This window comes from Pinus tabuliformis, chromosome Q, assembly GCF_031772625.1.
Source record: "Pinus tabuliformis cultivar Carrire ecotype Pingquan chromosome Q, CPIR1, whole genome shotgun sequence".
Lineage (NCBI taxonomy): Eukaryota > Viridiplantae > Streptophyta > Pinopsida > Pinales > Pinaceae > Pinus > Pinus tabuliformis.
This window is the reverse complement of record NC_142296.1, coordinates 701,803,321-701,814,839: the sequence shown is the minus strand read 5'-3', so window position 1 is coordinate 701,814,839 and position 11,519 is coordinate 701,803,321. Positions and strand designations below refer to the sequence as shown.

The 11,519-nt window shown below is 40.8% G+C and overlaps 2 pseudogenes; both read right to left on the bottom strand.

Annotated features, from left to right (window-relative positions):
• Positions 1-278: 278 nt before the first annotated feature.
• On the bottom strand, positions 279-3,093 carry LOC149221488 (uncharacterized; annotated as a pseudogene).
• A 7,190-nt stretch (positions 3,094-10,283) lies between these two features.
• On the bottom strand, positions 10,284-11,119 carry LOC149221487 (polyadenylate-binding protein RBP45 pseudogene; annotated as a pseudogene).
• Between the last annotated feature and the right edge of the window lie 400 nt (positions 11,120-11,519).

Here is an 11,519-nt window from a genome sequence, read left to right as displayed (position 1 = left end):
TATTTTTATGTGGGTTCTTTGGGATTTGGGATTTATGGTTTCAGTCATAAGTTATTGATATATTTAATTAATTGACTTAACATTGCATATACTTTTGATATAATGGCAATCTAATTTATCCCATGTGGTGATTATGGTATTGTAAGCATTTTTCAAAAGAAATAATAATAACCCCTTAACAATATTCAACCTAAAATTGGAGGCCATCATCTCCATGAGCATTACCCCTGAGTTGTTGATCCCTAGAATATTCAAGGATCAACGAGACATGGGCCAGGTCAATTATTTGATGTCACCCATGTCTGTAGGATCCGAAAATCCACAACAAACAGAAGGTTAAAACAACAATTGTCCCTAGTGTAATTATAATAAACATTTACCGCATAGTATAATCAGCTTAATAGGTCTATACCGCCAAAGGGATTATCTATAGCCTTGCAGGTACGTTGTTACAAGGAACAACAAAACAATATAAATAAATTATAATCAAACATACTTTGTATCTTAATTCTGTTAATACAAATTAACAAAGGTGTTGTTTAAGTTTTAGTTGGAATTGGCAAAAATAAATTTTGATGAGATCATGTTTGTTTAAAATTTATTTTTTATTACATAAATGGATTTAGTGATTTCAAAAATTCTCAAATAGTCAAATTGTACACAGTTCAAATTCATGCAAACTTCTTTAAAAAACAAAATGAATACAGTATTTATGTAAAATGGGTGCTTCATTTACATGCTTCACAGGATACGCTGGCAAATGTTGAACAAATTTGGCTTGAAATGGATAATCTATCATGGCTTTGGTGCAGTAAGCATCATAGAACCACCCATCTACATTCTCAATAATATCATTATTTAATTTGTATCAAGGAAGGTCTCTTATGTTAAAACATACATTAGACTACATGTAATTTCATGATCCTACTAGTCATATGTATTGTGATACATGGAACTATTGCATGAATTTGATATAGAGTCAACGTTGTTACTTGCAAATCTGAGCACATTTCTCAGAGATTTTAGGTTGTGAGGAGTATGTCAAGTTATCTATAACATTCCAGGAACCTTTGATCACTTTGAAGCAATTTTCACTTTCACCCTGCCATGCAAAATTAAGAATTTGTGTAACACAAAAACTAAAAAATATTAAAATATCCACTCAAAAGTGCAACTTTTTCATAATCAAGAAATTTATACCTTGAAGTCTTGAAGCCACAGTGTTGTCGAAACTCTCTGGAGGTGTGATGTTATCAAAATACAAAATTGGTGTCGAGGACAAGACTGCACCAATTGTAATGTGTGGGTATTTCAATCGAAACCAAGCAGGGAACGCTCCAAATTACATACAAGTTTCATTCTTCATTAAATTTCCTTCTGTAAATGTGATTCATCATTAGTACTTGAAGGTATAAACATTAGGATCACAATTCAACAAAATATTTCAACTTACTCCCTCTATAAGAGCCTCCAAATACAACTACATGTGAATACTTTGTTGACAAACTTTTCTTGAGATCTGTATTCAACGTGGTAAAATCGGCCAAAGCCTGTGGGGAACATAGAAAATTGCAGGTACTCGAATTGTTGTAGGAAAATTTTTGGATTCAAAATGGCATTGAATGACCATTAGTGCAATGCTGGAAATAAAAATTAGAAAACCATATGAGCACAATTCCAGAGAATGAAAATTTCCAAATTCTGATGCTTATATTTTCAAATCAAGAAGCCTCCAAAAGTTTAGGTCATAAAATATAGATCCCATATACCTCAATAAAAACAAGAATGGCATTAAACTATGGTGCAAAGTCGAACATGAAGCTTGTGCTTTCTGTAAACCATTCAATGAAACCTTCGTTTCCAATATATACAAATATCATAGATTTGGTGAAAGGTCCACCCCAGTGGTAGGAATTAATGAGATACCTCCACTGAAAGGTTTGATAACTCTCGGGACGAAGGTGTAATGGTCGAGAATTTGTGTGAAATTCCTCACATGGTATTTTGCAGCTGGGGAAGATGGCGGTACTGTGGTAGCACTAGTGCCAGGTCACAAGTTGAGGAGGGCACACTCATGTGCGACGAGCGCCCGTATTGACCAACTCAGGGAAAGTGTGATGACATGGGGCGACATTCAGTTAAAAGCGACCGAGTTGTAGCGGGTGCAACCATGCGCGACAGGCGTCCATAGTAGCCAACTCAGGTGGATGTGCGACTTGGTGAACGCATCTAGTGAGTGTGTCGGTCCAAGGCATCGGGCGGGCACACACCTATAGCAGGTGGGCGCAAGCCCAAAGCGGATGGGTGAGAAGTGTGGGTGTCGGACGAGTCATGCAAAATGCTATTGGGTGAGTCGGGTGAGCGGGTGGTCGACCCGAGCGACCCGAGGTAAATTGCGGTGGTGGAAGGTAGCAAACTGACGAGGTGGGCGAGTGTTGGTATGGGCCGACCAAGCGACCATACAATGAAGAGCGATGCGATTTTTATATGGAGGGTCGACATATGATTTATGTGTGCAGGCTGACATGACTTTGGATGGGTCGACCATTGAAGGGACATGACCCTTGAGGTTACCATGGGTAAGCACACATATATATAGGCATTGGAGGATGGCGTTAAATGCATCAAGGAGAAAGCATCTAACTTGGAGAAGAAATGCAAAAGATAAGCGAAGGAGCTGAAAGAAATTGGCAGAGTGCATGGACACAGGGCTGTGTTTGTTAGGCAGAAGTTTGGGGTTTCTAGGTTTCGGCAAAGTGCAGAAGGACCATGTGCAACAAGTAGGCTGCACTGCACATCAGGTGAAGGCAGGGTGAGACTTGTGTGACGGGCAGACTGGTTACGGGTTGTTTCACGCAAAAAATGCAATGGTGTTGATAGGCGGGTAGACCTGCCGTTAGAGCGACGAGTGTTGGTATCGGGTGGGCCAAGACCCGCATGGGTCTACACATAAGTGCAACCCGGCCCTAGGGCGATACAAGTTTATGCAAATAACACGAAGGTGCAAGTAGACCGAGTGAACGACATGAGGGCACCAGGTGGAGGGTGCAGCCGATTCGGGTAGCAGGCCTGTAGTGTGTCGGGTAGTGACATGGCATGAAACGCTACACGACGGGAACAACAGCGTGCAGAATGGGTTGAAGCTATGGGTGAGATTCCGGTGAAAGGTTAAGGGCGTGTGCAGGCTGAGGAAAAGGTGCAGTTAGTAGAAAACCTTAGTTGGGCATGCCAAGGCATGATTTTGGCAAGAAATTTGCAGTGATAACTTGTGAAGTGGTGGAGTGTTGGCCTTGGTTGTTGGTGACATGAAACTTGTGTAATTTTATGTAAAATTAAATTACATAACTTGTATTTATATTGATATTGGACAGACTTCAATTTATGGGAGTTTCCCCTCCATTATGATGATGTGTTAAATGTTTTATCTGTTGTGCGTTTATATTTGATGAAGATTAATTGAAGTTTATTTCCGTTGCATTATAACACTTGAAGTAAAATTTGGCTAAGTTTTTGGTTAGGCGTAGTCCGTACATTTGAGTATTGGTGAAATGAAAAAGTGTGGCGGTGTCGCACCCACCTATGAGTGGTTGAAAGACTACCACCGGGATAGGGGCGTGACAGTTGGTATCAGAACCCACTTTCTACAGGGCTTGGATTGAAGTTGAAGAAGTTTGACAGGGACAAGTTATATTTTCGAAATTGGACGGATTGGTGTATGGTATTAACAATATCACAAGAAAAACGGATGGCATACCAGGTGGAAGAACCTTAGGTGACAGGTGAATCTTGTAGGGATGCCAGAATAGTTTTTATGGACGAGGTATTGGACCGTATGGAGGAGTTTTCTTCGAAGGTATCTTTGTTGGAAGATGAGAATGATGAATTTCGAGATAAGTTCACGAAGTTGGAGGAGGAACATGAGAACCTCAAGATTCGGTGCAAGTATACCGAATGGAAGTATGCACAAACAGAGAAGGAAGTCAAGAACATTGGGGCTACAAGAGACCAAGGTTTGGATGAAATCTTGAAGTTGCAGAAATATCTTTACATTGCTCGGAATGAAATAGTTGTTTTGAAGAAATTTGTTGGGAAAGGACCAATTGGAGGGACTGCTGATGTGAAAGTCAAGGAACCTGATTCTTATGATGGGTTGAGGAGTGCCAAAGCACTTGGAAATTTCTTATGGGATATGGGGCAATACTTGGAGCACTTGGGGATACCTCATGATGAAGCCAAGGTCAAAATAGTTGTTTAATTCCTTACTAAGGATGCTAAGATGTGGTGACAATAGAAGTTAGATCATATTGCTAATGGTAATGTTGATGCCATCTCTACTTGGGATGATATGAAGAAGGATTTGCAAACTCATTTTATCCCACAAGATGAGACTTGGGATGTGAGGATGAAGACTAGATATATTAAGCAAATCAGGAGTCTACAGGCATATCAATGGAATTCTCGAGTGCGATCTTGGAACTACTTGACATGGCAGAGAAAGACAAGGTGTTCAATTTCATCATAGGATTGAAAACTTGGGCATGCAATGAGGTGAAGAGGAAGAGATCAAAACTCTAAAAGAAGCATTTGCTGCGGTTGATCGACTAGTAGAGCATTATGATGAAGGGACCGAAGAGAGAAAGAAGAAGTCTGATAAACCAAAGGAGAAAACTACAAAGGAGGAGCATTCAAGATCGAATGACAAGTAGAAGATGAAGAAGCCTCTAAAATGTTGGTTGCGTGGAGAAAACCACATGGTGAAGAATTGTCCTTCTAGACCAATGGTGGTTGAAGAAGCACAAACCGATGCGAAGAAGAAGAAGGAAGATCCAGCAGTTGGGGTGATGTAGATTTTGGGAGCTGCAGTATCTACAGAAGCTATACCAAGGCGGGATCCAGAGAGGAACAAGTTGGAATATGTTAACATGAAGGTTGGGCAAGGCACTTTACTCATAATGGTGGACAATGGTGTGACTCATAACTTCATTAGGGAGGAAGTTGCAAGGAAAGTTGGGTTGAAGTTCTCACCAACCCAAGCTCATCTTAAAGCAGTGAACTCTCCACCAGATAAAGTCGTCAACATGGAAGAGAATGTGGATGTGAGCATTGATGAGTGGTTTCGAAAGATCGACTTCACAATTGTGTGAATGGATGACTATGAGGCTGTATTGGGTATGGAATTTTTAAAACAGTATGAGGCTATGATGATGTCACATATGAAGAAGTTGTACATTTATGACAGACGGGATGATGAACCTTTGGGGGTACCAACCATGGAAGCTATGTCAACTGGGTGTAAATTGACAACGATGAATGTGGAGGACATCAAGCAAGATGAAGAACTTTATGAGAGGTTGTTTTCAGCAGAGGAAAAACTCACGGAGAAGTCACAGGTTATTAGAGCATTGTATGATATTATCCTTGATTTGACAGGAATACTGGAGGCAGTGGAAGGAAATGATGTTAGACCAAAGACGAGGAGGAGAGCCGGGAAGCATACATGCAAAGATTAGAGGAGGAAGATCCGGATAGATGGATTGAGCTGTTGGAGAAGGAGGATGGAGAGCCATCGACTTTCCCATCCCCTACCTCTTCTTAAACTGACATGGGGGTGAGGCTCATTGTCTTCTACTCATGGAAGTGAGTCCTCTATACTTATGAGCAGACACTTGGGGCAAGATGGACACGATTGCCAACAAGATGCGAAGATGGTCATGATGATGTAGTGAGCATGGGTTCTTGTGGAGGCGATGTGACGGTTGGATTAGCTACCCAACTGATCACCATCACAAGGGGATCCAACACATGATTTTATTGTAGAGTTTGACAGATTTTAGCATGGAGCGGGTCATGGGTGGAGCTATCTAGGTGCCCACATATATGGATATGTCTTAGCAATGGAGGTTGTTGAGATGGTGTTGTCGAGGGAAACAACATTTTTAGAGTGGTGGAGAGTGTCAGACCCATGAGTTGAGGTGGGTGCACTCATGTGCGATGAGCACCTGTATTGACCAGCTCTGGAAAAGTGCGACCAAACGAGGTGACATTCGATTAAAGGCAATCGAGTTGTAGCGAGCACACCCATGCGTGACAGGCGCCCATACTAGCCAACTCGGGTGGATGTGAGACTTGGTGAACGCGTCGGGTGAACACATCAGGAAAAGACGTCGGGCGGGCACAAGCCCATAACAGGTGGGTGAGATGTGTGGGCGTTGGTTGAGTCATGAGGTTGGACGAGTCGTGCGATATGTGGTTGGGCAAGTCGGCTGAGAGGGTGGCTGACCTGAGCAACCCTAGGTAAAGCACGATGGTGGAAGGCAGGAAAACGACGAGGTGGGTGAGTGTTGGCACAGACCAACCAAGAGACCATACAATGGAGAGCGATACAATTTTTATATGGAGGGCCGACACATGATTTTTATGTGTAGGTCGACATGAATTTGGATGGGCCAACCATTGAAGGGTTGTGACCCCTCAGCTTACCATGGGTAAGCATGCATTTATATAGGCATTGGAGGATGGCGTTAAAGGCATCAAGGAGCAAGCATCAAACTTGGAGAAGGAACATAGAAGACAAGCGAAGGAGCCAAAAGCAACAGGGTGAGTGCGTGGACGTAGGGCTGTGTTTTCTAGGCAGAAGTTCGGGGTTTCAAGGAAGCGCAGAAGGACTGTGTGCGACAAGTAGGCCGCACTGCACATCAGGTGCAGGCAACCTGAGGCTTGTGCGATGGAAGACTGGTTACTGGTCACTACATGTAGGAAACGTGACGATGTTGACAAGCAGGTAGACCTGCAGTTAGAGCGTCGAGAGTTGGTATTGATTAGGTCGAGACCCGCTTGGGTGTGCACATAAGTGCGACCTGACCCGAGGGCGACACGAGTTGATGCAAACAATGTGAAGGTGTAGGTAGACTGGGTGAATGACACGAGGGCACTGGGTGGAGTGTGCAGTCGGTTCGGGTAGGAGGTGTGCAATGTGCAGGGTAGTGACACGACGTGCAGCGTTGCACAATGAGCACGACAACGTGTAGAACAAGTTGAAGTTGCAGGTGATCTTCCGGTGAAAGTTCGAGGGCATGTGCAGGCTGAGGAAAAGGTGTAGTTAGCACATAACTTGGTTGGGCGTGCCAAGGCACGACTTTGGCAAGAAATTTGCAGTGATAACTTGTGAAGTGGTGGAGTGTTTGCCTTGGTTGTTGACAACATGACACTTGTGTAATTTTATGTACAATTGAACTACATAACTTGTATTTATATTGATATTGGGCAGACTTCAGTTTATGGGAGTTGCCCCTCCCATTATGATGATGTGTTGAATTTTTTATCCGTTGTGCATTTATATTTGATGAATATTAATTGAAGTCTATTTTCGATGCGTTATAACACTTGAAGTAAAATTTGGCTAAGTGTTTGGTTAGGCGTAGTCTGTACATTTGAGTATTGGTGAAAATAGAAAGTGTGGCGGTGCTGCACCCGCCTATGAGTGGTTGGAAGACTACCATCGAGATAGGGGCATGACAACTGGTGTTCCATTTTCATGTTGGAGAAAAATGAAAAAGGGAATGTTTCAGTGTCGCAGAATCGAAGTTCCTCACAAGTGAAACTGATATCAAAACAAAAATGTAGTGTATTCAATATGAAGTCATTTCACTCATAAATTCTGAGGATGGCTACAACTAAATGGACAACCATGACATTGTTAGAATAGATGCTGACAGAAGCCTTCGTAGGTCAATGGACACACACTAAAAGCGTAGATATGAAATTGCAAGAACAATTACTGCCACGCTACCTCAATTAGCTCGACCACCACTTACTAGTGGCAAGTGCGATTGGGCAGCACTCAAAATCAACATAATTTCTTAATTCAGATATTTCTTTTAAGTTGTAACGCTGAGCTCACAGCTATAGATCCAATTATTAGACGAAGGATATTCGGAAAACATTAAATCTTATTAATTAATTAATTAAAAAAAACCAACGACCTTTCCTCCACCTAAAATTAAAACAATGCTGCATAGCTAGTGTTCCGTGCTGCTTAGTTTAATAAAATATTTTAATGTCATGATGTGTTGTATGTACTCCAAACAATAATAAAATTGTAAAATGAGTTATATGAATATCTGTTTAACTTTTTTTTATTAATTTTTTTAATATAATTAAACATTTTTTTTGGTATATATATATATATATATATATAATTGACATCAAAGAGAATGATAACAAGTTAATAATTATTTATTTAATATTGAATGATGACAAATATTTTATATAATGCTCATATTATAGTACACATGTCATGTAGTTAGAGTATAGGTTGATATAATGAGAGTTGTACAAATTGTACACATGTTATTTTAACATATTTTTTTTCAAATTTATATTTTTAAATTATTTTTTTGTAAATTGAAAAATAAAACCCATAAAAATTGTCTATTCAATACTTTACACCAATGAAAAATGGAATTTTTGAATTTAATTACAAACAATTTGTGTTTATGGTACATAGTAATTAATATATAATGTTATTTTTCAAATTATTTATATTTATTGTACATAGTAATTAGTGATATTAGTACATAATAAATAATAATAGAGTAAACAAAAGTCAATTCTTGCACCATTACACAATAAAAAGGGGAGACATTTCAACCAATCATATTTGAGATAAATAAAATAAAATTTTATCAAAAAATAATATATTTAATTTCATAATGTTAAACTTTGAATAAATTTCAAAAAAACTAATAACTAATCCATAAAAAAAATTGAATACATTATATACCAATATGCTACTAGCCACAAATATAATAAGAAACATTCTGCTAAAAATAATATCTTAAAAGAGTAACCTCTCAAAATGAAACCACCTCCACCTTACAAATCCCTCTCAAAGAAAATGATCCTCGAGATTTTGGTGAGTACGATCTGATTCTTAATTACTAATATGAAAATGTAAACAATTCTTCGATCTCCACGTTACATCAACGACCATTTTACATAAAGTACCACTTTACTATCCTTTAATAGTTCATTCAACCTACGTAAGTTTAGAATTCTTCGACGAATTATTGCTAATTCAAATTATGTTGGTTGAAAAGTCTCCTACTCTTACCTAAACGGAAGAAATCATAAAAACGTGAACCAGAAAAATTTACACACTAAAATCACGTTAAATTGTATTGACGCGGCCTGCACTACAAAACCCACTGGAGGACTAAATCATGTTAACCTGAATTCACACACCATCCAATGATTCCATTCAGGTATGGGTGCCGGCAAAAACAAATCCAGCAGGCTGGGTAGTGCCTGAAATATTTATGTCGCCCGACGTCCTTTTCATGATACCACTGATGTTAAGGACTTGAAAGCTCTAGGGGAGGGCCGCCATTACCTGTGCGCCCTCCCTGCCATGTCGCAAAACCACGTGTCAATCAACATGGATCCGATATGACACTTGTCCACCGTGGAGCTCCACGTGCTGGGCATCATGTCATCACATAAAACTTTGTGTCTGCACCATTTCTTCCGTTTGTTTGGGGTCATTGTTGCAATGTTCCATTTTCCCTTTTTTCTTTCTGCTCGGGGTCGGTTGTTGGTCGAAGCACCCCGCCGAAGATGGCGTGGGATGGCCCTAGAACCTATGCGCTTCGTCTGGTATGCAGATGTTGTTGCGAGCGTTTGCTCGAGGTGTAGGGTTTGTGGACCTGCGTGCTTCGTTTGGTATGCATGTGCTGTTGTGAGCGTTTGTTCGAGGTTTAGGGTTTGTGGTTGGAACATCGCTTCTGCTTTTCTTGTGGTTTTCTGCCTAGATTTCTTGGTCGTTTTGGATTGCCGGTTGCTTAGGGTTTCTTTGGTGGTGGTCTTATTTGCAGTTTTTGTTGTTTGGGGAGGAACCTGTTGCAGTTTTACCGAGCTCGAGGTAATTGTTTAATTTGCTATTTTGTGCAGGTTTTTTTACTGGTTTTCTGTTGTCTAATGGCTTTTTCTTCTCGTTGCAGGTGTGGAAAAGGTCGTTGCAGGTGTGGAGGTGGTTTGGCTAGCTCCGGGGAAGGCCAGCGACTGTCATCGGTAGGATTTTAATCCTACCAGAAATTTCTCTGTGTTTTTCAACACAAACAACTCTGTTTAGATATTTTGTAAACTTTCTATGGTAGGTTTTGAGGGTTTAGGGTTTTTGTGGATAAGGGTTTAGGGTTTTTGTGCATATTTTGATGTTGTTTGTGGCTTTCAATGATGGTATTTGTGAATTTGTGAATTTTCATTGTTTTCGCTATTTTCGTAGTCTATTTTTTTATGGCAGGACCTATTCGCATAGGCCTAGAGGAAAAGAGCATTCCATTTATCTCTGTTATAGCCCGAACCTGCTCATTCCCATCCCCAAATGTTACAAACCCATATCCTTTTGAACGGCCTGTAATGTTATCAGTAATAACCTTTGGCCCTTTTACAGATTGGTATACAGCTCTGAAGGTCTCTTGTAGCAACTCGTTTGTGTCACCTGACGCCAATTCTCCCATGAATATAGTAAAATCTTCCGAACGCTTTTTTGTACCTCTATTCGTTGCCCAATTTAACCTGTAAAATTGTTCAGCCCTGGGCATCTGTATTCCATTGTAATTTTGGAGAGCCATCTGGGCTGCTGCCTGGCTCGCAAACTCCAAGAAGCCATAACTCTCTGATTGCCCAGTCTGCTTATTGCGAATAATCTTAATGGAATGAAGGTCTTGGGCAGAAGCTAAACATCGGCGCAGATAATTCTCGTCCATCCAATGCTGCAAACCGCCAAACCAGGGGTCCTGATCTCCCCAGCGGAGCTCTCTTGTTGCGGGGATTGCTGCACCATAACCTGAGGTCGAGGTTGGGCTTAGGGTTGGGGGTGAGGTGGCTGGGGCCAAAACCAAAATACAGTAATGCGCGCTCTAGTAAATCAATGGCAGCGCGATGGGTATGATAAAATTGTATTAAGGCTGGGGAAATTTTGAACCAGAACCTACCCCGAGCAGAAAGACAAAGGGAAAATGGAACATCGCAGCAATGATCCCAAACAAACGGAGGAAACCCTCTTGATATGTCTGATAGATTCCTTGTTTTCGCTGTTATTTTCGTCGTCCTGTGCCATCCTCAGCGGAGGGCTTCGCCCATCAACCGACCAGGCTAGCAATTCCCTCTCCTCTTGGCCAGCAATTTCGCTCTCCTCTTGGCATCAAGGACAGAGCACATGCTCTGTCTGTCAACAGATAAAATGTGTTCAGGTTCTCTGATGTTACAAATTGAACCAAGCAAAGGACTTGACCTACATGTAAAATTCGTACCCTCGGAACAAAGGAGTAAGCTATTCACCCCACACATAGAGTGATAATAGTGTTGAGACCCTTAAGTAGTAAAACCTTACAAAGATCACTGCATGAAATAGTCCAAGACAAATTAACATCAAAATTGCCCCAATCCCTCGAATGGGCCAAGCTAGCCTAATAGAGAACTAGATTGACACAACTCGGTTTTCAATACTCATTTTTGTA